At 41.4% G+C, this 22,368-nt stretch overlaps 1 protein-coding gene across 7 annotated transcripts in view; it reads left to right on the top strand.

The window, feature by feature from the left end:
• The first annotated feature begins 3,720 nt into the window (after nucleotides 1–3,720).
• Nucleotides 3,721–22,368, top strand: part of LOC125455567 (uncharacterized) — a 45,508-nt gene continuing 26,860 nt past the window's right edge. For 5 of the 7 annotated variants that reach the window (XM_048537701.2, XM_059651389.1, XM_048537709.2 and 2 more), the window contains exon 1: nucleotides 3,721–3,861. The gene's annotated coding sequence lies outside the window, so the exon portion shown is untranslated. Of the gene's footprint in view, nucleotides 3,862–3,993; nucleotides 4,180–9,171; nucleotides 9,217–22,368 lie in introns of those variants that run through there. The other 2 variants (XM_048537727.2, XM_059651387.1) reach the window with 2 other exon arrangements.

Below are 22,368 nucleotides of genomic sequence, written 5' to 3' on the forward strand. Positions count from 1 at the left end.
TGACTCCCACAGCTACCTAGAATACACCTCCTCCCACCCACCCTCCTGCAAAAATTCCATCCCCTATTCCCAATTCCTGTGCCTCCGCTACATCTGCTCCCAGGATGAGGCAGTCCACTCCCACACATCCCAGATATCCGCATTCTTCAAGGACCGCAACATCACCCCCGCAGTGGTCGAGAACGCCCTTGACCGTGTCTCCCGCATTTCCCGCAACACATCCCTCACATCCCGCCCCCGCAATAACCACCCTAAGAGAATCCCCCTTGTCCTCACATACCACCCCACCAACCTCCGGATACAACGCATCATCCTCCGACACTTCCGCTATCTACAATCCGACCCCACCACCCAAGACATTTTTCCATCCCCACCCTTGTCTGCCTTCCGGAGAGACCACTCTTTCTGTGACTCCCTTGTCCGATCCACACTCCCCTCCAACCCCACCACATCCGGCACCTTCCGCTGCAACCACAGGAAATGCTACACTTGCCCCACCACCTCCTCCCTCACCCCCATTCCAGGCCCCAAGATGGCTTTCCGTATTAAGCAGATGTTCACCTGCACATCTGCCAATGCAGTATACGGTATCCACTGTACCCGGTGTGGCTTCCTCTACATTGGGGAAACCAAGTGGAGGCTTGGGGACCACTTTGCAGAACACCTCTGCTCAGTTCACAATAAACAACTGCACCTCCCAGTCGCAAACCACTTTAACTCCCCCTCCCATTCCTCAGACGACATGTCCGTCATGGGCCTCCTGCAGTGCCACAATGATGCCACCCAAAGGTTGCAGGAACAGCAACTCATATTCCACGTAGGAACCCTGCAGCCCAATGGTATCAATGTGGACTTCACCAGCTTCAAAATCTCCCCTTCCCCCACTGCATCCCAAAACCAGCCCAGCTCGTCCCCTCCCCCCACTGCATCACACAACCAGCCCAGCTCGTCCCCTCCCCCCACTGCATCACAAAACCAGCCCAGCTCGTCCCCGCCTCCCTAACCTGTTCTTCCTCTCACCTATCTCCTCCTCCCACCTCAAGCCGCACCTCCATTTCCCACCAACCCAACCTCATCCTTGACTTGTCCATCCTTCCTGGGCTGACCTATCCCCTCCCCACCTCGCCACCTATACTCTCCTCTTCACCTATCTTCTCCTCTATCCATCTTCGGTCCGCCTCCCCCGCTCTCCCTATTTATTTCAGAATCGCCTCCCCATTCCTCTTTTCTGATGAAGGGTCTAGGCCCGAAACATCAGCTTTTGTGCTCCTGAGATGCTGCTTGGTCTGCTGTGTTCATCCACCTTCACACTTTGTTATCTTGGATTCTCCAGCATCAGCAGTCCACATTATCTCTGTCAGATCGAGAGCCTTGATTGACATTCAGCTGCATGATGAAGGATGTTCTGCATGCAACTCCACAGAAGACGTTACTAAGAAGAAATAAGTTGCCTTCTGTAACAGGGACCCCATCAATAACTGTAAAAGAATAGATCTCCACCCGTAAAATAAATGCAAGATGTTAAAAACGCTTTAGTTCCAGGGAGAACCACAGAGCTCAGACAGAACATTTCTGAATGAGAATTATACTGGACTCAAAATGTTACACGGTTTCTGTCTCCACAGACCCTGCCAGTTCTGCTGATTTTCTCCAACATTGTCAGTCTAAGCCAACTACCTTCTCTCCAACAACCTATCATTCTTTCAAAAGAAGAGAAAGAGAAATCATTTGGGGACAGCAGTGAAACCTCTAGATGATCTGAATTTGTAAATTCAAATGCTTGGTGAAAACAGGGTAATGATAAATGTAAAAATATAAGCAAATGCATAACAACATAATAATATAAAAATAATATAGGGAAGAAAGATTTGGAGGGAGATGTATACACTGACATACCTGAGGCTGGTGTGTTCATAACTGTCTCTGTAATGATGTAAACCATACTCATACAATCTATATATTGCTGCACAAAAGGAATGAACTTGTTTAGTCATCAAGACTCTTTTAGTTGGAGCAGAAAGATAGATATCATAATCACTCTAAACCACTTCAGGCTTGACTGAACCCACTTGCTTTGGGGATGAGCAAAGTCTGGTAGACCCTAATTTCTCTAATTCTTCACCTTTTTTCCTGTTTCCCCTGTGAATGGAACGTTTAAATTCTCTGGTGCTGGATGTTTTATTCCTCCTTTTATCGCTTTCAATGCAATGTGAACCTGTAACAGACAACCATTCAGAATTTGGCAGTGACAACAGCAGGCCACAGAAATTGCATAAGGTCAGTGTCCCTATATAAGCTGGATGTGGATAGGGTGCATTATGTTTCGACTTTTTTTATTCAGACTTATTGGCTGTGATATTACAAATTATGTATTCCCAGCCTTCAAAGCCTCCCATTACTCCCAGCACGCTACACCACCACCGCGCACCACCCCCCCCCCCCCCACCCCCAAGTGGATTTCCTCAGATGCTCCGATTGTGGTTTGGACGCCAGTCAAAATATACTATTACCCGATTCCAGGAATTCTAACAAAATTCAGCAAATAATTCTTTCATGCATCTCACCTTGCATCTTACTACAAGGTGGCTCAGTGATTAGTACTGCTACCTCACAACGTCAGGGGCTGGGTTCAATTCCACCCTTGGGCAACTCTCTATATGGAGTTTGCACATTCTCCCCCTGTCTGTGTGGGTTTCCCCTGGTGCTGCAGTTTCCTCCCATAGTCCAAAGATGTGCTGGTTAGGTGGATTGGCCATGCTAAATTGTCCCATAGTGTTCAGTGATGTGTAGGTTAGGTGGATTAGCTATGGGAAGTGGAGGGTACAAGGATTGGGTGGATGGGATGCTTTTTGGAGGATTGGTGTGGATTTGATGGGGTGAATGGCCTGCTTCCACAATCAGGGTCAGAACAGGATTGTTGGTCTGCAAGTCCATTAACATTAAATGGCACATTACATTAATCAGGTTCCAATCAACTTTATTTTAGGTTGTCATATGACTCTAAAATACGTACTTAGTTGCTCAGCAGTTTGAACTCTACATTATGTCCGTTCAAAAGTTACCTGCAAGATTAAGTGTTCAGTGGAGACTTCAGCAACCCATCTTGGATATCTATGTCAAGGAGCGAGGAAGAAATTATCATTTCAACAAAATCTTTTTGAAAACTCAGAGAAGTATGATGATATTGGTCTTATGTTTTTTCTGAATAGTTAGTATATCTATTCATCAACTGCTATGTGCCTCCAGTTTCCATATAATTCTACCTTTTGTAAATAAATTACAAATTGGTTTTGTTTGAGCCATGTAATCTGACAGCATAGTCTATGGTTTCTTCTGAAGTAAACGGGAGAACATTATGGACAGCCTATTTAATTTACAAATGCATAAGCTAAAAAAAATATAGTGGTCAGTCCTGTGACAAATTATCATTCAATTCACATATAAAATTCCAGTTAATATATGATAAGTTCATTTGGGAAAACATCATAATTTTGCTCTAAACTCAAATTAGGAGAAATCCCAAGTTATATCCCTGACCCTGAACTAAATGTAACAATGAATCATTTCCTGAACAAGTATATTGTATTCATCAAAACATTCCCAAGAGTAAGAGACCAGTAAAGAGTTAAACGATTTGCTGTTTGGTGAGTGTGCAAATATATTTTGATTTCCAGTCACGTGATGTTTTAATAACCAATGGCTTCAGTTAAATGTAGCACTATGAGAGGGTCATGCAAATCCAGTGTTAAATAGTCTGAAACATATATTTTAAATTCAAATACAGGTTGTGTGCAGTAAACCGAGCCATGGGAGATTATAACTGGAGCAGCATTTCTCTGACTCAACAAGGCTAAGCTTCAGGTACAGATATTATTCCCTTCCTTTAACTTGGGCCATCAAGTGAAAAATTTCAGCGGGTTTAATAATTAATGCATGATGCAGCACCTTTTGTGGTGGATGAAATGCTCCTTTGTTTCTCTACAATTAAACAAATAGACTATTAGATCAAGGCGACACTCCTGCTTCTCCAAGCTGCCTGGCGAAAGATGCTGTTGTCACCTCCCGAAATACTAACAAATGATCAGTTCTGTTTGACTCCTCTTATGGAAAAAGTTTCCTGTAATGGATCTGCTTCACTGAACTGTTCTTTATGAGTACACACTTACGTTTGAAGTACATGTAAGTAGCACCTTAGGCTGTTTTATAGACAAGTTTAGTTCAACAGATAGTCAACCAAGAATCAGGATATGTTTCACAAACTAATTGTGTTTTCTGCAGCTTTGTGGGCTTAAGACATGAATTCATTTTAGTGGGAAGTAGTTCATAAACATGCAACTAAGAAAAATGTTTGAATGTAACTTCTGGTGTGCAGCTTTGTTTTAAATTTGTTCAGTTTTATTCTTCAGCTTAAACAGATTTCTGATTCAGATAGAATGTTGTAGGTCTCATATGTGTTAATGTTACGCTGCGGAGAATTATAAGGAGACTGTGAATTCCAATGGTACACATTGTGCTAGCGGCACTCAATATACTTTTAGTTAGTGACTACAGCTGCACATCCTGGTAAATGTGTGTAATCGGATTTATGAAGAACCAGCGTATGGTTTGTTTTGGGGCCACACCCTAATGAAAACAGTAATTTAAGAGCAGGTTTATTTAAAAAAATCCACAGGGCAAGTATAATAAAATGTGAGGCTGGATGAACACAGCAGGCCAAGCAGCATCTCAGGAGCACAAAAGCTGACGTTTCGGGCCTAGACCCTTCATCAGGGCAAGTATAATGGTTTTTCTGCCTCATTATTACCCTGTCTCTGGACGTGGAGCTAAAACTAGTTTTATAGAACCAGTCCTGTAAAAGCTAAAATAGGTTTCATTTGGTGGTGAATCTTTGCTCTTCACAATGAGCTGATATGATTGTATACAAACAATTTAGACTGTTTTTATTGTAAGGAGTTTGGATAACATTATAATAGATGAATGTAGAGATTGAACACTCTTTAACCATGGCTTTGCTCAAACATAAGATTATTACAGGCTTGAACTCACTCACTCAGCTTAAATTTACATTTTTTATTAATCATACATGAAGCAACATTTATTGGTAATGTCTGATTCGGAAAATATAGTGTTTTGTTTTAATAGAGGCATAAATGAAAACTTTATATAATTTATATTATTAATGCCTGTAAAAGATTTTGTGTGGAGCTCCTTAATTGGTTGCAGGATATATGAGTATATGACAGGTGTATTATACTATACAACACAAACAGACTAGCTGTCAACTTCAGCACCTGGAAAGAAATCTACTGGAGCAGAACCTTCATTTATTGTGGAATCGCCTCATCCTCATTGATTGAAATCCATGCAAAGAAAAGTCTTCAGTTTTTCAATGGAAAGGCAGTGGTCCACTCCATCAAACAAAGATTACTCCATCTAATTATACAGGTCTCTCATGCTCCCAATGAAGAAAGAAAAATATACAAATATTGCTCAATGAGCAGAAATATACTTTTGCTGATGTAACATGAGGTTGCATGAATATAACACTGTGCACAAAGCTTATGAATCACCTATAAAGTGTTCTGACTATCAATATATTTTTGGGACCAATTGTGAAGAATTAGGCATGATTTTAGAACATCTAGTTATAATGGAAATGATTATAATTAATTATCAAGATTTTGTGATCAGCAATAAGTTAATCCTAAATAGAAGATGTGAGCTGGCATGTTTCCGGGGAGTGAAGTTTGAATGGTGTACTGTTCTATTTTATATGGTATCTGGTTGCCTCCTCACCATCAGTGCAGATGGTAGAGGTGATGTGTACTGTAAATGTTTGCATTATTTCAGAACAGTCAATAATGAATGTGGAACAGGCAGATCAGGCTAGCTGGCAATCAAAAATAGATTCTAGGAACGGATCAAGAGAAGGGATGTTGGTGTATGCTAAAGTTATAGAAGATAATAGAGATTTGTGCATTTTTCCAGTTTTTATTAGTTCATTCTTATGGAGCTCATTATTACATTAGAGGTGTTATTTCTACAGTTATGTGTTGGCATACACAATGAATCTATGTGGTTTGATTTTAAAGAAAATATCAGTGATGGCTAACGGAGCTAAAAGGATAGTAAATGGTAGTGACCTACGTACAGGCCCGAAATAACTGCATATGACCCTAATCAGAAATTGCCAATGAACTGTGAATCCCAAAAGGACATTTTAAGTAGCTCAATACTTTGACAAGTGCCACATTGGGCTAGTTGCCATTTTAGCAAAGGCTGTCAGTTAGGTTGTAGGAGAAGCAGGGGAGGGGAACCGTTAGCTGAAACTGGCCCTCAGGAGTCCTATAGAACAGTAAATGATGCATTTCTGCCCATTTCCAGCTCCGTACAAAGGCAAGTTTAGAAAAGCATTTACTTACTTCTAATGTTGGTGGTCTCCAGTGTCTCCTATCTGTGACGATTTTAACTGGGCCGTGTTAAATGCCAAATAAAATTAGCAGTTTGTAGCTTCTAGTTTTGCAAACATGTTTTCTGGATGCTTTAGAATTCCCACTACTCTATTCAAGAATCCCAAATCCTCTTTTAGGTGGCCACTATACAGTCAGAGGTATTTCAGTGCTTTGAAATTAATTTGATCTGCCATTTTCTGCACCTCAATGGGCCAAACAACCTCTATCAGCACTGTAGGGATTCTACAATTCTATGAACCTCATGCGTCTAAAGGATTTTCAGAAATCAAAATTAATGCATTTAAATTATCAGTGTCCATTGCTTTAAACAAAGGAAGCACGGTGGCTCAGTGGCTAGCACTGCTGCCTCACAGAACCAGGGACCCATATTTGATTCTAAATGTGGGTGACTGTCAATGTGCAGTTTGCACATTTTCCCCATGTCTGCGTTGGTTTCCTCTGGGTTCTTTGGATTCATCCCATAGTCCAAAGATGTGCTGGTTGGGTGGATTGGCAATACTAAATTGCCCTGCAGTGTCTAGTGATCTGTAGACTAGGTGACTTCGCCATGGGCAATGCAGGATTATGGGAATAGGGTAAGGTGCTAGATCTGGGTGGGATGCTCTTCAGGCAGTTGGTGTAACTCAAGGGGTTGAATGGCTTCTTTCCACATTGTAGGGTTTCTATGATTCAAAGTGCTTTGTGCCTATCGAAGCAATCTTTTTAAATCTAACGCATATGTTATGAACATTGGAACAGTTTACCAGATGCAACAAATCCATACCCAGAAAGAAAATGAGGTAGTATTTGTTTTTTATCTTGTGAGCTGCCTTTTATTTGGTTACCTGCCATTCCCATGCTTTGTTGTTTACACATACAACATCCGTCACTGAAAGTGAAGGAATAAGGGCTCTGGTGTAGTCAGTCTGGTTTTCCAAACAGTAGTTCACAGTTAATCACAAGACAATTATGAAATTAATATCCAGCAGGACAGCTTCCTGTAATTGTGATCTGATGCTAAGACTTGTTAATTCAGAGGCAATGAAAATAAATCCAAGCACATGCCCATTTGATTTAATACCTAATTAATGTATTTTATAACATATAATTCTTTGTCATTTTTATTTAAAATATTACCTTCCTTAGCCAGGTATAGTTAGACAATGTCTGCTAGCCATAATCTTTGCTTTAAGGTCTGGCACAGAATCAAAGTGTCAGGAAGCAGGATTTTCTAGTCTCTCTTAGCATTAATGTCAATATGAAACAGAACCGAGATTTGGAAATAAAGGAACATTAGTTCATAGATTTACTTCATTAACCAGATCTGCCAAAAATTAATTAAAGGGGTTCTTTCTCTCCTCCACCACCACACCAGGTATGAGTGCATTGAGGGAGTTCTGGCAGACCAATATCAGTCTTCTGTAGTCTGGCTCATCCCTCTGCAAGGAATAGAGCTCTCATTGTGCCGAATGCTCACAATTTTACTATGCCTGATTTGAATGCAGCACAAAATGCAAAAACCAAGCATTAAACTTAACCCATTGCAATCTTTTTTTATTATTTAACTTCAATTTTTTTCCATCTAACCTTACAAAAAAGAAAGCAATATTGCTGTAAGTGCAACAGAATAGATTGCTACATGCCAACAAGTGGAAGTGGATTTTCTTATTGGTCTCCAGAATACCACCAGCTTTTGATTGGTCCAAAAGCCATCTATCTTGGCTGTGGCAAAAGGGCGCTCACTATTGCGAGTGCTGAGGAGCAGGCCCTCATTGCAAAACAAAATGGGACAGGTACCGCACAGAAATTCTCCCACCTCCTGCCATAATTTTGATAAAAGATCATGAAAAACCACAGAGATGCATTATTAAAGGCACTTTCTGTCATATATCTGGGATTTCACCACACTTCCAGCAACATGACTGTAAAAAATAAGAAGTGTACCATATGGCATTTCTGATGAATATTCTTTGTTACAAAGAAATATACTAGCACTGAAACGCTGAAAGAGCATTTTCAGGTTTACACCCTATTTCTGGTAGGAAAGCAGTGAATATTCAAGGAAATTTCAAGGCCCACGTTTTCTAAACACTGTGAAGGTCCAGGTAGATATGTCAAAAAGAAGTGAGTCTATATCAATTACCAAAGAGCTGAAAGGATTAAAAGAACCAAAACTGCCCATCACTGCAGTATGGTTGAAGTAAATTTTTTTAATGTGAATTTTTATTTTAATAATGAAAAAAGAAGTTTGAAATAAGTTTTTGTCCTTCTAAGTGTCACAGATATTCTACAAAAGATATTAAAATAGGAGCAGGAAGTGGTTATTCAGCGCATTAAGCTTGATTCCCCATTCACTGCAATCATGGCTGGTCACACGTTTCAATACCTCTTCCCCCCCACACTATCCCCACATCCCTTTACACCATTGGTAATTAGAAATCTGTCAATTTTTATCATAACCATATTCAATGAGTGAGTGTCCACAGGTCTCTGGGGCAGAGAATTCAAGTAGAAGAAAAAACTCTGCAATTCTGTTTTAAGTGACTTCCCCCTTAAGTTGAAATTGTCCCTGCTTCTTTCTACGCTCTCAACTGTGATTGCCCAATCTAGCCCCTTCATTCTAATAAGACTGTCATTCTTCAAACTTCTAGAGAATACAGGTGCAGTTTCCCCAAACTGTCTTCATGTGACAGTGCTGCTGTCCAGTGAGCTAATCCGATGAATCATCACTGCACTCTCTCTCTCACAATAACAGCCTTCTAAGGTAAGAGGACAGAAATAGCACACAGTACTTGGTTGTGGTCTATAAAGGTATATCTTCCCTACAACTGAAGCAAAAACTTTCCCTCAAATCCTCTTGTGGTCAAGGTGAATCAGCTTTCCTACTTGCCTGCTGCTTATTCGCCTTCAATGACTTATTGATAAATATGTAGAGATGCATTTGTACATTTTATACTTTCTAATCTGTTACCATTTAGGACATAACCTGCACTTAATTTCCTCCTAATAATGTAAACAACTACTCATTTTTTCTACATTATCTTACATCTGCCATGCTTTTGTCTATTCATCACGAATGTCCAAATTCGCTTGAAGCCACTTTGCATTGTGTTACAGCAGACATACCAAATAGTTTTAAGCCATCTGAAAACTTGGAAATATGACTATTGGTCTTCAAATTTCAATCATTGAACGTAGGGGTCCAAATGCTGATCCTTGCAGTACACACTGGTCACAATGCCAATGTGAAAATTACCAATTTCCAACTTTGTTTTCTATCTGTTAGCCAATTCTTAAGCCATGTTAGTGAATTACCCCAAATTCCACATGTTCTTGTAGGGCACTTTTCAAAGCCTTCTGATAATCCAGGCTGGTGACTTCCATCAACAATTTTGCTAGTAATGTCCTCAAGAAATTCCAACAGGTTTGTGGAAGAAGATTTTCCAGTCATCAATCCATGATGACTATGCAATCAGATTATTATTATCCTAGTGCCTATTCATCATAAATAAAAACAAAGTTTTGTAGATACTGGAAATCCAGAATGAAAACAGAAATTACTCGAAAAACTCAGCATGTTTGGCAGCATCAGTGGAGAGTGACACAGAGTAAATGTTTAAGTCTAATATGATTTTTCTCCAGAAGTATCGATTTATTACATCTTTTAGATAATATTTTCCCTCTTCCTGATGTAGGGTTAGCTGGTCTGTAGTTCCTTGTTTTCTCTGTCCCTCATTTCTTAAGTTGTGGAGTGACAGTTGCTACTTTCAAATTTACAGGCTTTAATTCCAGAATCTGCAGAATTTTCCAAGATTAACACTAATGCATTAACAACCTCTACAGCAACCTTTCAACACTCAGGGGGCATAGAATCTCAGGTCCCAGGGCTTCTCTGCCTTCAGCCACATTAATTTCTCCAACACAACCTCATAATTGATCATTTTCTTCAATTCCTCATTTTCCGTTGCCCCTTGGCTTTTTAATACTGGACAGGATCTTATGTCTTTCTGATATATTATCTTGGATTCTCCAGCATCTGCAGTTCCCATTATCACTGATACAAGGATCTTATATCTTCATCAGTGAAGGTAGGCACAAAGTGATCTGTTAGCTTCACTGCCATTTCTCAATTTCCCGCAATAAATTCTCCTGACATTACCTGTAATTAACCACCATGAGACTTGTCCCTTCCTGTTAACTCACTTATGGGAATTTTTATTGTCAAGTTTAAGTTTTTTTGCTAGTTTAGGTTCATATTTTTTCACCACTTTCTTTATCAGTTTCTTGTTCCTCCTTTGCTGTACTCAAAAATCCTTCCACCCCCTGGTTTCTCATTATTTCTGGCTACTTTACAAGTCTTTTTTTCTTAATCTTATGCAATCCTTTACTTCCTTCTTAGCCACAGTTGCCTAACATTCTTTTGAATTTCATGCCTTGAAGGAATGCATAAATTGTTGTGAACTATTGAATAATTATTTAAAGGCTATCCATTGCCTATGCCTCATTATACCATTCAATATGTTATTATTACAATCCAGCTCAGACAGTTTACCTTCATACTTTCAGAAGTTCCCATTTTCAAATTTAACATCCTGGCTTCAGATTGAACTACCTCACATTCAAATTTAACATACAATTCTGTCAGATTACGGTCATTCATCCTTATTGGCTGTTTTGTAACAAGATTATTGCTTAATCTTTTTTCATCATGTAACAGGAGATCAAAATATACATTCGCTTGTCAGTTCCCCACCATGCTGCTCTAGGAAACCATCCCCATCACACACCAGAAGCTCATCAACAGCATTTTGTGCTCATTAGGTTTACCAAGTGTGTACACAGATGGAAGTCACTCATGATTACCCATGCTACATGCTTATCTAATCTGATTCATACCATGTCCCATTTTGCCATTACTGTTTGGTAGCCTTTAAACAATTTCTACTAAAATTTGCCCCTTGCTGTTTCTTAACTTCACCTAAAGAGATTTCAAATTTTCACTGAGATCTTACTGATATCATCTCTTATTATCAGTGCAACACCACCATTTTTTTCCAGCCCTTCCTCAATGTCAAATAGATAAGAATATTTAACTCATCTTACAGCTATGTTTCCATAATGACAATTAGATCATTCCCATTTACCTTTGGTATTTTAAATCATTTATCTTAAGAATTCTATATAGATTCATGCAGACGCTCTTAATGTTGTATTTTTGAAACTATTCCGCATTCTAAATTTAGTTGATGTTTGTCTGCATTTCACCTGGCTTCTAATTTCACTTGCCATGTTTCTACTTCCTATTACTAGCTTTACTGCCTATCGATTTGAGCTAACCCTGAAGGATCCCATCCCACTGAAACAAGTGTAAACCTTCCACAACAGCTCTCGCAAATCTCCCCACAAAGATTTGGTTCTGTTAAGATGTAATCCATTCAGGTTGTACAGGTCCCATCTACCCCAGAACCAGTCCCAGTGCCTCGGAAATCTGATGCCCTCCCTCCTACACCAGTTCTTCAGTCATGTGTTCAAACGAGAACGTGAAAATATTTTGGTTGTTAATGGGTATTCAGGACAACCGGGTCTACAGGAGAATTATACACAGTTCTCTGGAGTTACAGAAGAATCTGCATTTGTACCAGCGATGCAAGCTGTTCAGTGCAAATGTTTAATGAGAGTCAACTGACCTTAAAAATAATTGTACTTTTGAGCATTGATTGTGGCCAAATGCTAAGAGAGTAACTGTGAAATTCTGCCAGTTAGCTTGAGAAGCTATCTGCATTTTGATATATCTATAAGGTCTTGTTTGAAACTCAAGAATTACTTGTGAGGGAAAGGTTCCTTAGTGTAACAGATTTATGTTTAGGAAAGTGCCAAAATACAGAAGAGCTTAAGGGTTTATATACATTAGGACTATCGACAATTTGAGTGTAGTCCATGTTTTAGTTAAGAAGATGTGACTGAAACCCAGCAAACTGGTAATAACAATATCTCAGATTCTCTAGCATCGGCAATTCCTACTATCTCCATAACAATATGTGCATTGTGGGTATGATAAACAATAAAGAAAGATATCACGTATAGTTCTTACTGCAGAAGAATAATAGGAAATGCACTTATTTTGTCTCAATGCTATGTCAAGGGTCAAAGAAAAACCAAATGTCATTCAATAGCAGACACAGATAGTGAAGCAGAATTAGATGTTATTACATCATCAAGCCTGTTGTCAGTAGTGGAGGTGAGAGCAGCTGATAGAAGCCACTGCCCCAGCCTGTAGAGCTACTTTGTATGTTTACAACAGACCAGTTACCTTCCAGCTGGTTTATGTAACATGATCATCAGCAAACATCAGATAAGCCTGAGAAAGGTACACAATGAGCAAACAAGCCAGGATTTTGCAATGTATAATGAGACTGCATTAAAACGTTTGCAATGCTTCAGAATGTACCCAAAGACCAGGAAGAAATGCCATAAAGAATTTTAATCATCGAACAATTAATAATTGCAAAAAGCCTTGGTGAGAACATGCTATAGCAAATTTAAAACCAAAGAACTGCTGGAAATCTGAAAAAAAGCTGTTTTTGCTGAGTAACATTGATTTCCTTAGCTAAGGAAGGGTATTCTAGCTTCAGAGAGTGAGCAACAAACGTTTGCTAGATTGATTCCGGGATGCAGTGATTGACCTGTGAGAGATTGTCCAATCAGACAATTATATGCTAAACATCTATCCATCAAAACCTTTACACAGATTCTAATTATTTTGTTATTACTGACCTAATCCTAACAGGTCTGTAATTCCCTGTTTCCTCTTTCCATCCTCTCTTAAACATGGAGTTACATTTGCAAACTTCCAATCTCTAGGCACAGTGCAGAATTCGTGGAAGTTTGGAAGATGACTTGAAACCACAGCTTAAAGTCAGCACTTCCGTTTTCTCATGGTTTCTCTTTCAATTAAGTTTTCTTCCATTGAATCAATGCTGTAATGAGGTCAGGAACTGTGTGGCCTTGATGGAACCCAAGCTGGGAGTCTCTGAGCAGGTTATTACTGAGCAAGTATTGATGACACCTTCCATCAGTTTGCTGATGATTGAGAGTAGACTGGTGGGACAGTAACTAGCCAGGTTGCATTTATCCTACCTCTTGTGTACAGGTCATACCTAGAAAATTTTCCACATTGTTGTAACTATAATGGAACAGTTTCGCTAGGGGTGCAGAAAATTCTGGAACACAAGTTTTCAATACAATTGCCAAAATGTTGTCAGAGCCCATTGCCTTTGCAGTATTCGGTGCCTTTAATCATCTCTTGGTATCATGTGGAGTGAAAGAAATGGGCTGAAAGCTGTGGTCTGTGATGCTATGATCCATCATCCACTCAGCACTTCTGGCTGAAGTTTCCTGCGACAGTTTCAGCCTTATCTTTGCACCAATGTGCTGCGTTCTTCCATCATCGAGGATGGGGATATTTGTGGAGCCTCCTCCTCCAGTGAGTTGTTTAATTGCCCACCACCATTCACAACTGGATGTGGCAGGACTGCAGAGCTTAGATCTGATTTGTTGTTTGTGGGATCACTTAGCTCTGTCTATCACTTGCTGCTTATTGTATTTGGCACATGAATTATTGTGTTTGGTAGCTTCACCAGGATGACACCTCATTTTAGATATGCCTGGTGATGTTCTTCATAGAATTGCCAGAATCTGACCTGTTCCTGTAATCACTCTGTTTATATAGTTGGTCCAGTTAAGTGTCTGGTCAATTATAACTCCCAGGATCATGATGGTGTAGGGAAAGTCAGAAATGGAAATGCTGATGAACACTAAAAGATAAATAGGTTCTCTCTTGTTGGAGATGCTATTGCCTGGCACACATGTGGCACAATTTTAGAGATAATGGGAACTGCAGATGCTGGAGAATTCCAAGATAATAAAATGTGAGGCTGGATGAACACAGCAGGCCAAGCAGCATCTCAGGAGCACAAAAGCTGACATTTCGGGCCTAGACCCTTCATCAGAGTGGGGGATGGGGAGAGGGAACTGGAATAAATAGGGAGAGAGGGGGAGGCGGACCGAAGATGGAGAGTAAAGAAGATAGGTAGAGAGAGTATAGGTGGGGAGGTAGGGAGGGGATAGGTCAGTCCAGGGAAGACGGACAGGTCAAGGAGGTGGGATGAGGTTAGTAGGTAGATGGGGGTGCGGCTTGGGGTGGGAGGAAGGGATGGGTGAGAGGAAGAACCGGTTAGGGAGGCAGAGACAGGTTGGACTGGTTTTGGGATGCACTGGGTGGGGGGGAAGAGCTGGGCTGGTTGTGTGGTGCAGTGGGGGGAGGGGACGAACTGGGCTGGTTTAGGGATGCAGTAGGGGAAGGGGAGATTTTGAAACTGGTGAAGTCCACAATGATACCATTTGGCTGCAGGGTTCCCAGGCGGAATATGAGTTGCTGTTCCTGCAACCTTCGGGTGGCATCATTGTGGCAGTGCAGGAGGCCCATGATGGACATGTCATCTAGAGAATGGGAGGGGGAGTGGAAATGGTTTGCGACTGGGAGGTGCAGTTGTTTGTTGCGAACTGAGCGGAGGTCGGATTGTAAATGGCAGAAGTGTCGGAGGATGATGCGTTGTATCCGGAGGTTGGTAGGGTGGTGTGTCTCCATCTCAGGCAACCAGCTTGTAACTGATGTCCATTTCAAGCCCACCAACTCCCACAGCTACCTAGAATACACCTCCTCCCACCCACCCTCCTGCAAAAATTCCATCCACTATTCCCAATTCCTCCGCCTCCGCCGCATCTGCTCCCACGATAAGACATTCCACTCCCACACATCCCAGATGTCCAAGTTCTTTAAGGACCGCAACTTTCCCCCACAGTGATCGAGAACGCCCTTGACCGCGTCTCCCGTACTTCCTGCAACACATCCCTCACACCCCGCCCCCGCCACAACCGCCCTAAAGGATCCCCCTCGTTCCAACACACCACCCTACCAACCTCCGGATACAACGCATCATCCTCCGACACTTCCGCCATTTACAATCCGACCTCCGCTCAGTTCGCAACAAACAACTGCACCTCCCAGTCGCAAACCATTTCCACTCCCCCTCCCATTCTCTAGATGACATGTCCATCATGGGCCTCCTGCACTGCCACAATGATGCCACCCGAAGGTTGCAGGAACAGCAACTCATATTCCGCCTGGGAACCCTGCAGCCTAATGGTATCAATATGGACTTCACCAGTTTCAAAATCTCCCCTTCCCCTACTGCATCCCTAAACCAGCCCAGTTCGTCCCCTCCCCCCACTGCACCACGCAACCAGCCCAGCTCTTCCCCCCCACCCACTGCATCCCAAAACCAGTCCAACCTGTCTCTGCCTCCCTAACCGGTTCTTCCTCTCACCCATCCCTTCCTCCCACCCCAAGCCGCACCCCCATCTACCTACTAACCTCATCCCACCTCCTTGACCTGTCCGTCTTCCCTGGACTGACCTATCCCCTCCCTACCTCCCCACCTATACTCTCTCCACCTATCTTCTTTACTCTCCATCTTCGGTCCGCCTCCCCCTCTCTCCCTATTTTTTCCAGTTCCCTCTCCCCATCCCCCTCTCTGATGAAGGGTCTAGGCCCGAAACGTCAGCTTTTGTGCTCCTGTGATGCTGCTTGGCCTGCTGTGTTCATCCAGCCTCACATTTTATTATCTGTGGCACAATTTTAGTTGCCATTTACTAGTTTTGAGTGGAAGGGAAAGGAAGATACATAATGGGTAAAACTTTAAAAGTAGCAGAAGAACAGAGTCTTAAAGGCTCAGAAACATCTTATAAAATAGTAAAGTAAGTTAACAAAATAGCTAAAAACAAGCATGTTGAATTCCAGCTATACAAAGAGAGACTAATCCTATACGATTCATAGTAAGATCACCCTTAAAAAATGAGGACACAGTTAACTGCAACCAAACAACATTGTAATGGAAAAATGGTTTAGAAATCTAAATTTCAGTTTTGGCTGCTTTAATTTGTTTGGGTATAAGGGAGGGACAAACAAGCACTGAGACATTATGTTAAGAACGCCCAATGTGTTAGATGGCTGCATTTATTCAAGTGCACCACTAGGGTGGCAGAGCTACCAGCATATTCCAGAATGACCAATGTTGAGTCATGCAGCAAGGGAGGGGTGGGCAAGGCAGCAGCCTGAGGGATTTCTCAAGTGAGAAGTGGCCAGAAAGATTTGTCACACTTTCATGACTTGAACATGTGCAGGTGGCCAGTGGCCGTTTTTGCCTGCTGCTCACAAAACACTTTTTTTGTTTAAAGAGTTCTGTCATGGGATGTGGGTGTCGCTGGCTGGGCAGCACTTATTGTCCTTAGCTGCCCTTGAGAGACGTTGGTAAGCTGCCTCCTTGAACCTCTGCAGTTCCATTTGTTGTTGATTGACCCACAAAGCCAATAGGGAGGGAACTTTGACCCAATATCACTGAAAGAATGGTGATATAATTCCAAGTCAGGATGGTCGGTGGCCTAGAGGGAAACTTGTATGTGGTGGTAATCCCATGTGTCTGCTCGGTAGAAGTGTTGTGGGTTTGGAGAGTGCTGCCTAAGGATCTTTTGTTGCTGAATTTCAGCAGCACATCTGAGTGGCTGCTGAGTATCAGTGGTGGAGGGAGTAGATGTGGTGCCAATTAATTGGTCGTGGGGCAAGTGAGGCATATTTTGTTGCACTTCTGGCTTGTGTCTTGTAGATGATTGACCAGCTTTGGGGAGTTAAGAAGTGAGTTAATCCTTGCAGGATTCCTAGTTTCTGATCTGCCAATTAATTGGTCGTATTTATAAGACTAGTCCAAATTCGATTTGAGTAATAAACTGAAATATAATTGGTTGGGAGTGGCCTCAACCCCTGACTGTGTGGATACACTATGGTCAGGACTGCTGGCCAACTTTACTGGGCTCAGCTGGAGTCATTGCCAGCACTACAGGAAGGAGCAAAGAGAAGTTACCTGCTACAGAAAGGAAATTTCTGGAGTTTTAAGGAGAGGAATGGTCCAGAAGCCGAAGGATGGGTGGAAGGTGGCAGCGGTGATGCAGAAGGAAGGGCAAAGGGGACATCTTGGTGGGATTGCCCTAAAGAATGGCCTACATGACCACCCTTGACAGCTGGATTACGTCGTGGGTAGTACAATATGCAGATAACAAGACAAATTGACTTTTAATTATTTATTTACATATAGTGGGTGGGTGCCTGGCTGGCCTAGGCCTGTGCATGGGAGTGGGAGAAGAGGAATCAGGTTGCCCTTAATCCGTTGTCCTTAAATGCTTGGTAGAACTATTCTTCTTTGTTTTATCATAGTTCCAGGAAACCAAACAACTGGGTCCAATGATACCTATCACACTAATAACAACAGGAAGATACAGTACTCTCTGATAGACTGTCATGTTACTGCACATCAAGAAATATCCAAATCGACCACAAGACTCCTACAACCATTGGGCATCCGAGTGGCACACAAACCTATGTCAACCTTACCCACTATGGACAGAACCAACTTGATGCACAAGATTCCATGCGACAATATTGCATTGGACAGACAGAAAGGAATCTGACCACAAGAGTGCACAAACACCAACTAGCAACAAATAGACACGACCAGTACTCACTCATCTCCATTCACACAGACAAGGAGAACCACCAGTTAGATTGGAACATCATGACCCTGGGACAGGCCAAACAGAGACAAGCATGGGAATTCCGAGAGGCCTCGTTCTCCACTAAGAAGGCCATCAACAAACACATAGAACTAGACCCTATACGTGCTCCACTGTGAAGAAAAACTGGAAGTGAGGCAATCAAATCCAATGGATGCCAGATTTTAAATTTCAGGCGGGAAAACACAACAGCGCTTCATCGGAGGCTGCGCTGATGATGTTATCCAGGAGAGTAATGAAATGTTTGTGAACCCTCAAACCAGCTTGGTGAGCAAAATAACCACAGTACTTTTACAGTTTCAAGAAGGTGAAAGGCAATGGTCAGGAGTAATGTGATGTTTTGAAAATTGATTGTGATGTTGTCCTGTTTTCTCCTACTACCCAAAATAGGAGAGAAAATCCTGGTCCATGACTCTATGATAGTCTATGATGGTCTATGACATGGAATATGGCAGGTCAGGTCCCCTGAATTTTTTTCTTGTATATTGATGCCTGTATTGATGCCATCTCCTACTCTCCCTTCAAAGTGAATAATTGCAACAAACTTTCTACCTTGTCTAGCTTTCCACACAGTCCATCTCAGACTCTTCCCCCTCCCTGCCTTAATTTTTCTTGAACCAATATTCACCATAAATCCACAACTCTCTGCTGTCTGTGGGTTTCAAGGCTATGGGCCTAGTACGGGAGAGTGGGACTAAGTGTAGGTGGTAGTGTATATTTGGCAGTACAGACTCAATGACCAAAGGGCATTTTCTGTGCTGTATGATTCCCACTGCTTGACAATGCTTTGCAAGGACTTTATTCTGATCCCACAGCAACTTAATTTTAGTCATATCTGTTCTGATGGGCAGCATTTCAACATGTTCCTTTTTTGTTCAAAGGAGAATTTCTTTCCATTGTGGTCGATTTATTGATTGGCCTTTTGACTTTAAAGCTTTCTGGACACAGCACTGAGTTTAACAATTTCAGATCACAACATGCTTCTTTTTAAGTTGCGTAATTTTTTTTAAAAGGCTAGGTCACAAATCTTCTCCAGTAGACCGACAAATGCCATTTTCCCCAGGTCTGCACGTGGAAGCACAGAAGAGATGATAAATTCATGAGATGATGAATATTTACCTAAATATAAACTTTTTTGTCTCACAATGAACAAGAAGTGTGTGATATCAACTGTACACTGCACTGCAATTTTTAGTCTGTACTGTTTTGTAGCAGAACATGTTATGTCAATTGGATTGGAGAATAATCTGATGATGCAAGCTGATGGTAATATTGGACAATGCAGAGACAACAGTGGAACCTGCTTACTTTTCTTTTCTCAGAGACAAAAAAGACTGCAGATGCTGGAATCCAGATAGACAAACAGGAGGCTGGAAGAACACGTCAAGCCAGGCAACATCTGGAGGAAAGGAGCAGTGAACATTTGGAAAGGATGATACCTGCAACATGGACAGTTCCTTTCCTTCAGATGCTTCCTTTTTTTTATTTTCACTTACCATAGTGGTCAACACCGAACAGGTTCATGAGAGACTGTTATTGTATTTGCAACAAAAGAATATCGAAGATTATTACACAAAAAAAAACAAAACAAACTGTGTTACGATAGACAAAAAATACTGACATAATCTCAATACAAATATCAGAAAGAAAAGCTTATTGCTCTTATCCCAGCAATAGCCCTTATGTACAGTCAAACCTCAGCGAGCACTTGCCCCTATCTCCACTATAAAGCTTCTTACTCAGCTGGCACAGTTATAATTGATTTCTTTTTCAGGTAATTGCAATATTTTAAAATCAATTTTTCTATTTCACCCCACAACAAACTGCTAACTCATCTCACATATTATTTAGCATAGGCTCCCTAAACTCATGCCTTGAACAGCTTTGTAGAATGCTTTCCTCTTTGATATTTCCATAGCTACTGGAGGATTCTTCCCACTAACCTCTAAGCAACTCAAGATTTCTCTCCAGCACTGATTCCTTGAAGACAGCTACTAACAGCACCTCTGCTGCTAGAGGCCATTTCTCTCTACTTAAACCTGTTTCTACTCCCACCCACCTACACACACACACCATCCATCAACATCCAACCACACATTCTCCAGATCATAAAACCCAGGTTATCAAACACCATGGCAATATCTCCTTAGGTAGCTTGCCAGTCACTTAGCTGAAATCCCATGATTACTTATGAATGCTGTTTTGCTACAAGGGGGTCCATAAGCCAGAAGAACAAAACTTACTGCACAACCCCTAAATGAATATGTTACCAATTGAGATTTTTTTCGTAACTTTTACTTTAACTCTCTACATTTGCCCATGTGGTCAATGCCCTTTATCAGACTTCTTTTTAAAGAGCCAATGTTTCGATCTTTATCCCCCAAAGTTCCAAAACAATGTAACAGCTTATAAAATGGTAATTACTACAACTAGAATTTGAGGAAAGCTGCCTTATTGAACTGCTAATGTCTTTCTCTTTCATGTTGGCAACTCATTCAGACCCAAAGGCATCTAGGCTTTACAAACTGTGCTTCCCACAGATTGAGGAGAGGGGGAGATAATGATGTGACACACAAGGAAGGATTCGTTTGAGGAATCCCTGAAATATTTTTGTGTGGGGCCCCTCAATTCTGTTCAGCAGTGGGCAGCTCTTTATACAACACAATCTTAGACAGGTTGACAGTTCCAATTTGGTTCCCTTGAGGACAATGTTTGGTTGACATTATTTCTGATGTACAGGCTAATACATGATTTCAGTTTTCTTTAAGCTCATCCTCAGATCAAAAAGCTATGGCTCTTGGAAAAAATAGTTTTATGATTTGTTTCAAGACTTGAGCCAGGCAAGTGCAATCATCAATGAAAAGATCAAGGATGGGCTTTTCCTGTGTCTTTGTATGAGCTGAAGGTACCTGAGGAAACATACATGAATTGAATCCTTAACATCTTCCATCGTATCATGCTGAAGAAGATGCTGAATGAGGTCAGGACCACCATACACTCCTGCTTCACATGACTGGCGATTTGGAAGGGACTGAAGGGATCACTGTTGTATTCAGTCATCTGTACTGACTTTCACCAATAGGCCATAAAAAGTCTCATTGAACTTCGTACATCATGCTGGTTTGCCATACGTCAAATCTTCAGGTGGAATTCCATGCTGGTCTTCTTTTTATTGATGCTGATCACAGTGTGCTCCACAATTGACTTCTTTGTCTGAGATAACAAGGTGTGGAGTCTTCTGTTTTTGGATGTGGTTGTTGGCAGTATCAAACAACAGTTCATTTGGTGCTGAAGCGTGTTCCAAAGACCAGTGATATGAGGCTGAAAGCTTGTCAGAATGTTGTGCTATGCCATCAGTGAACCTCAAGGGGTTTCGATATGATATGCTGGTCTACTGACAGATCTGAGAGCTTCATAGATGTTTTTTGATTTGATTCATTATTGTCACAAGTACCTAATTACAGTGAAAAGTTTTGTTTTGTGAGCAGTACAGGAAGATCATAATGTACAAGGGTGTACAGATCATATGACGACTGAACAAAGTGAAACATACAAAGTTACGGCTGCACAGCAAGTGTACAAAAAGCAAGATGAACATTAGATTTTAAATTTGGGAGGTCCATTTAGTAATCTAATAACAGTGGAGAAGAAGCTGTTCTTGAACTTGTTGATATGTTTGTTTAAGCTTCTGTATCTTCCACCTGACAGAAGAGTTTAAAGGAGATTATAACTGGGGTGGGAGGGGTCTTTGATGGCGTTGGTTGCATTTTGCGGCAACAAGAAATGTAGATAGAGTCAATTGATGGGAGGTTGGATTGTGCGATATTCTGGGCTGTGTTCACAACTTTCTGTAGTTCCTTATATTCCTGGGCAGAGCAGTTGCACACAGCGTTATGCACACAGATAGAATGCTTACTATGGTGCATGTATAAAGTTGGTGAGAATCCTTATGGACATGCCAAATTTCCCTAGCCTACTGAGGAAGAAGAGACGTTGTTGTGCTTTCTTGACATTACACCAACATGGGTGATCCAGGACAGATTGGTATCTAGGAAACTGACACTTTTGAACACTTCCACTTCAGCTCCACTGATGTAGATAGGGATGTGTGTTCCTCCTGGTTTCCTGAAGTCCATGATCAGTTCATTAGAATTGCTGATGTTGAGGGAGAGATTGTTATCTTTGACCATGTCAACAGGCATTCTATCTCCTTCTGTCTTGTTACTGTTTGATA

The sequence above is a fragment of the Stegostoma tigrinum genome, chromosome 1 (genome assembly GCF_030684315.1).
Source record: "Stegostoma tigrinum isolate sSteTig4 chromosome 1, sSteTig4.hap1, whole genome shotgun sequence".
Lineage (NCBI taxonomy): Eukaryota > Metazoa > Chordata > Chondrichthyes > Orectolobiformes > Stegostomatidae > Stegostoma > Stegostoma tigrinum.